This window comes from Teleopsis dalmanni, chromosome X (assembly GCF_002237135.1).
Source record: "Teleopsis dalmanni isolate 2A chromosome X, ASM223713v2, whole genome shotgun sequence".
Classification (NCBI taxonomy): domain Eukaryota; kingdom Metazoa; phylum Arthropoda; class Insecta; order Diptera; family Diopsidae; genus Teleopsis; species Teleopsis dalmanni.
This window is the reverse complement of record NC_051848.1, coordinates 96,239,827-96,246,214: the sequence shown is the minus strand read 5'-3', so window position 1 is coordinate 96,246,214 and position 6,388 is coordinate 96,239,827.

Below are 6,388 nucleotides of genomic sequence, written 5' to 3'. Positions count from 1 at the left end.
ATTTAACTTAAATTATATATTGCATATTATAAAATTTCTAAATAATTAATCTATATTACTTTATAACTTTAGTTATATATATTATAAAATTTTTGTATTATTATTAGTTATAAAATTTTCAAATAATTTTTTTATATTATGAAATATGTTAATGATATCGAGGTAAAAAAATTACTTCAGTCTAGTTATATATATTATACAAATTTTATATTTATTTATTTACACATTTGTTAACAATTATTTTTAATATTATTTATATTTTACAATTTAACAATTATTTTATTATTTATTATTTATGATGTCAAGGTAAGAAATTTATTTGCCTAAACTTTAGTTATACAGTAGACGTGCAGTATAACGAATCCTAATTAAACAGAATCTTAATAACTGTTCTACATAAGAAATACAGAATTCGTCAAATAAAAGTCAGTGGCTTAGATATATTGTAGACAAAATAAAACAAATCGGAAAGGAAATCAATTGCTGAAGTAACGCCTAATTATCTAAAATAAATCCTGTAAATACTTAAAGCTTCTATACCGAAAGAAGTACCGAAAATCATGTACGTTGTATCAAAATTTTTACAAAACCAACAAAAGGAAGCATTTGAATAACTATAGGAGACCATATGGAAACAAATGGGTTTGAGTTCTCTTAAAAAATTAAGTTTCAAAAAATAATAACTGAATTACTAAAAGCTATAGTTTTTTATTTAATGTTTCTTTGGATTTTTTTTTTTGGTTGACATAAATCCTCTGCCTAACCCTCCCCGTGGGTGTCGACTGGTAATAGAGAGTTCTGATTGCAGACTGTTCTAGCTAAGAATTGGAGTTTGCTCTGATTCATCGGCGTGAGGTCTCTGGGGACAACAGAGGTAATGATGCACTAGGCTATACCGACGGATTCTTCAGGTCCTTAAGGGCTTCCCTTGTCGGATTGGCTACTGCGGAGCAAAAATTCTGTCCAACGGCCTTTACGGCCAATATGGCTTCAACGGCAACAACCTTGGCTATACTGACACTGATTGTATGATTTTGAATTGTCTGAATTATAAATTGTCTGAACCCTGGGCTGACAGTCTCAGTATTCTGTTACCTCAGTATGTAGAGGTGAAACTCTGCAGAAATGGCTTTCAGGCTAATGCTGAGGCTGCCTCCGTCCCGTTAAAATCGTGGCTGACCTCAGGAAGCGCTCAATATCCGTCGCCGTTTAGTTGGTGGTGTAGGTGAGGTTGAGCGAAGCTCCCTCTTAATATCTGCCTGGCTCTGAATGTATATGCTCATAAGGCTATACATCAACCTTCACATGGACCTCACTGATTCAAAGGGACCCATGGGGCTTTTTAAAAGATAACTACACGTCGGGTGGAGATAGCGGACCTGAGTTGGGACCCATCAATATGGAAAATTTAAATCTTAATAAAAAACAAACAAAACTTTCTGCTACTGGAAGACCAGTAGCAACCCCAAGCAGAAGACTGCAAACCTCGAGTGGTACCTCCAACTCCACTTCCAATGAACTTAAAATCTCGTCGCAAATACCTTCTGGAAGCAGAAATACTGCATCTACCAGTCGGTATGTTGCCTCTTCTGTCACGGCCAAAAGCAGTGACAAGTCAGAAACCAAATCCACAAGGAGAATTCCACCCTCTAAAAAGGCCCATAACGACCGCCGTATGGCTACACGAATTCTGCAGCGCGTAGGTGAGATCCCGGCCGATAAAATCAGTCAGCAACAGGCCTCATCCCTTGAATGGGCCAAAAGCATCTTGGCCAAATCAAGCAATAAAGAGGCTTCCAAACCGGACCAAGTGTCTAAAAGACAAAGGTCTCAGGAGGAAGAACCCCCTCTTACGAAAAAACCAAGAGGTTACAATGTACTGGTACGACCGTACAGTGAGGTTGCGAAGGACAATCTCATTATAGGTGTCCTGGATAGGAGTGCCGAGGAGGGGAGAATCCCCAAAGACAAATGGAAATGGGTGTCGGCCGCGCTGGCAGACATCTTCCTCCAAGTTTTGGAAGAAAACCCAGGACCTGCTCCCTCCTGCGAAGACGCGGGTTGGCACCAAGGACAAGTGAAATTGGTAGCTTGCAAGGATGCGAGATCGGTTGCCTTGTACAAGGCAGCTGTCTCTAAAGTAGGAGAGATCTGGCCTGGAGCCAGACTTGAAGCGGTAGACAAGAAGGATATACCATCTCGTCCTAGGGCCAGGGTTTGGATTCCAACTAAACAAACTGACCCGGAGCAAATTCTGAAAATAATCAGGATCTGTAACCCCAACCTTCCAACTGGAAATTGGAAGGTGGTAAAATTAGAGGAGCCTGTTGGACCGACCAGACAAGCTGTCCTTGTATTAAATGCGGAGTCATTGAAACCGCTCACCGAAGCTAAGTACGTAATCTCCTATGGCTTTGAGAAACTAAATCTCAAGGTCTATCGTACCGATGCCACGGAAGAACCGGAGAAGATTACGTCTGCTCAGCCCTTGCTGGAGGAACCAGCTAAAGAACCAATGCTAAGACAGCAGAGTTGTGAGGAAACACAGAGTGAAGACCTGCCAGATCAAATGGAGGTGGACTCGCTCTCTCTGGTGTCTGAAGACAAATCGGATGCGGGGTCGGTGACCAGTCTGGGCAACCTATTCGATGAGAGTGGGCTCCTGGATTCGGATGACGAAGCCGATAAAACGGTGGTAGAGGTTCAGGTACCTGATGAAGGTGCTTCAAATTAATCTCCACCACTCTAAAGCTGCTTCAGCAAACCTTCTAATCCACCTTGCACAGGGTGGAGCCGATATTGTTCTGATTCAGGAACCATGGATACTGGAAAACCGGATCTGTGGAATCGGAACAAATGACTATAAACTTATCAGCAACACAGACTCAGGTAGACCTAGATCATGTGTGTTAGTGAAAAAGTACATTAATTGTTTCCTTTTGAATAATTTTAGTGATGACGACCAGACTGCAGTGAGTTTGGAAATCGACGGCAAAACCGTATGGGTGGTGTCATCATACATGGCCCACGACCATATAGGAAATCCACCACCGGAAATACTTAAGCAGCTCGTGATAACAGCAGCAGAAAGAATGACTGGTGTTGTGATTGGAGCCGATGCAAATGCTCATCACACAATCTGGGGAAGCTCGGACATAAATGAAAGAGGTGAGTCGTTATTCGATTTTATTCTAGATTATAATCTTCATATATGCAATACAGGAGTGGAACCTACTTTTATTATTGCAGGCAGAAAAGAAGTTTTAGATATTACGTTAACTATTGAAAACACAGATCTTGAGATTAAAGATTGGAGAGTTCTTGATGAACACTCATTCTCTGACCATCGTTATATTCAATCCTATATAAATCTACAATGTCCAGTTGAGAAACCTTATCGGAATTACCGTAATACCAACTGGAGTAGATATCGAACCAATTTACTAAATCTACTTCCTCTATATCCTATTGAAGAAGTAGAGACTCCTCAATCGCTAGATAACGTTGTGGAAACCTTCACAAAAGCTTGCAACATAGCCTTGGACCGTTCTTGCCCACTAAAATCACAGAGGGGAAAGAAAAAGCCATTGTGGTGGTCCGAGGAAATAAGAGATCTTAGGAAATCAAGCAGAAACTTGTTTAACAAGGCCAAGAGAAGTAATCTTAACACTGACTGGGACATCTACAAAGTCAGTCTAAAAATATATAAAAATGAAATAAAAAGAGCCAAAACACGCTCCTGGAAAGCCTTCTGTGAAAGCGTGGAGGGTTGTCAAGGAACAGCAAGGTTTAGGCGCATTCTCTCGAAGAAACCCTCTAATCTAGTCTACTTAAAAGACGAGGTCAATGGGTGGACACATAGCAGCGAAGAATCGGCGGCATTGTTACTGAATATACATTTCCCAGATAGTGACATACCAAATAACCTTGGAATAAACCAGGGGTCTACATGTGACTCATCTGTGGTGAATAATATTGTCACCAGAAGGAAAATTAAGTGGGCTATAGATAGCTTTCTACCATACAAATCACCGGGCCTGGATGGAATTATACCAGCCCAACTTCATGAAGCAAGGGACATCTCTTGCAATTGGCTCACACCAATCTTTAAAGGTTGTCTTACCTTGGGGCATATACCAAAGAAATGGAAATTGACAAAGGTCGTTTTTATTCCTAAAGCTGGCAAAAGCTCCCATATTACGCCTAAAGATTTTAGACCGATTAGTCTATCCTCTTTCCTCTTAAAAACTTTAGAAAGGCTTCTGGAGCATTTCATTAGGAAAGAGATACCAGATGAAAGGCTTTCAAAATCACAACATGCGTACTGTAAAGGAAGGTCTGTAGAGACCGCATTATCATCTCTAACTGGGATGATTGAAAACTCAATACAGCATAAAGAATACGCCCTTTGCGCCTTTCTTGATGTGGAAGGGGCTTTCAACAACATCCTTCCTCAAGTAATCGTCAACTCATTAAGAAAACTAGGAATTGACAATAGAGTAATCGAAGTCATTACCCAACTGCTGGTTGATAGGACAATCGTAGCGCAATGGGGGGGAACGCTAGTAACTAAGAAAGTTAATAGGGGGACTCCACAAGGAGGAGTACTTTCCCCCCTCTTATGGCTAACTGCAGTTAATGATCTTCTTGTTGATCTAGATAGCGTAGGTTGTCAGGTGGTCGCGTACGCGGATGATCTTTCCTTGATTGCAAGGGGAAAATTTCTGAGTACAATTAGTGAGGTAATGCAGGGTAATCTAAATAAAGTATCCCAATGGGCCCATTGTAGCGGATTATCAATAAATCCAACCAAAACAGAACTAGTGCTCTTTTCTAGGAAATATAAAATTCCGGAATTCACACTACCTATCCTAGGAGGTCAAACTCTAACTCTGAATGATAAAGCCAAATATTTAGGTCTTATAATTGACAGAAAACTGAATTGGGGACCAAATGTTGTTGCACGTACCCAAAAAGCTATGGTTGCCTTTTACTGTTGTAGAGGCGCTATAGGCAAAAGATGGGGGCTCTCACCGAATTCCATTTTATGGATATATAATGTGGTGGTAAAACCAATTCTCTTGTATGGAGTGTTATTTTGGAGAAATACTCTGAATAGGTCAACACTATGCAAGAAATTGGAAAAGGTTCAAAGGACTGCACTGATGACATTAAGCGGAGCGTTAAAATCAACGCCGTCACTTGCCCTGAATGTTATCTTCAATATCTTACCTATCGACATTGCGGCGAAAGGCGAGGTAGCTGGGGCAGCTTTACGTATAAGAGAACTAGGAATTGGAAGCAGTTGTGGATGGATGCAAGATTCCATCCTCAGAGAAATTGATTTCATTCCGGATATAACAGACTACTGTACTACAATTACAATTGTGGACAGAAATCTTGAATTATTTATTCCTTCTAGGGAGACATGGGAAAACTACTCTGTAAAGAGTGATAATCGCCTTAACTTCTTTACAGACGGCTCAAAGTTAGATGGACAAGTAGGAGGAGGAGTATACTGCCCTGAACTAGATCTCAGTATGAGTTTCAAGCTACCGGATCACTACAGCGTTTTTCAAGCTGAAGTATCTGCTATATTGGAAGTTTCAGATTGGCTGAAACACAATGTCTCCTCCGTTAAATTTATAAACATATTTACTGACAGCCAGGCAGCTATAAAATCCTTAAACTCGTCGACCTTCAACTCGAGGTTAGTACTGAATTGTCTTACATCACTTATGGTGATGGCTGAATATTTTCGGATACGAATTATTTGGGTCCCTGGACATAGGGACATCCAAGGCAACTGTATAGCAGACGAATTAGCAAGACATGGTACGACAGCACAAATTCTTCTGGAAAAAGAAAGTGTGGGTATACCAGTTGCTTCTTGTCGGCACCGAATAAAATTATGGACATACCAAATGTTTGAAAGAAGATGGTCAACAGTAACCAACTGCATAAAAACCAAGGAATTTTGGCCAAAAATAAATAAGAAAAGATCGGGGGAATTAATCAATCTATCCCGAGCAAATTTATCCAGGATAGTGGGAATTATTACGGGACACTGCCCGTTGGGAGGACATGCCGTGAGACTCAACATCAGGACCTCCTTACATTGTAGACATTGCATGGAGGATGATGAAGAGGAATCACCAACACACCTTCTGCTACAGTGTCCTGCCTTCGCAAGACATAGACTATCCTACTTAGGGTCGCACTTTTTCTATTCATTAAGAGAGCTAGATTCTATTTCCATAGCTCGTGTCAATGGCTTTGTAGCCAATACCAAGTGGTTATAGGGACAGGTGTCAAATTCTTAGGGTATCACAATGGACCTCATGGTCTAAGTGTGTCTTCGGACGGCCCCAGTAACCTAACCTAACCT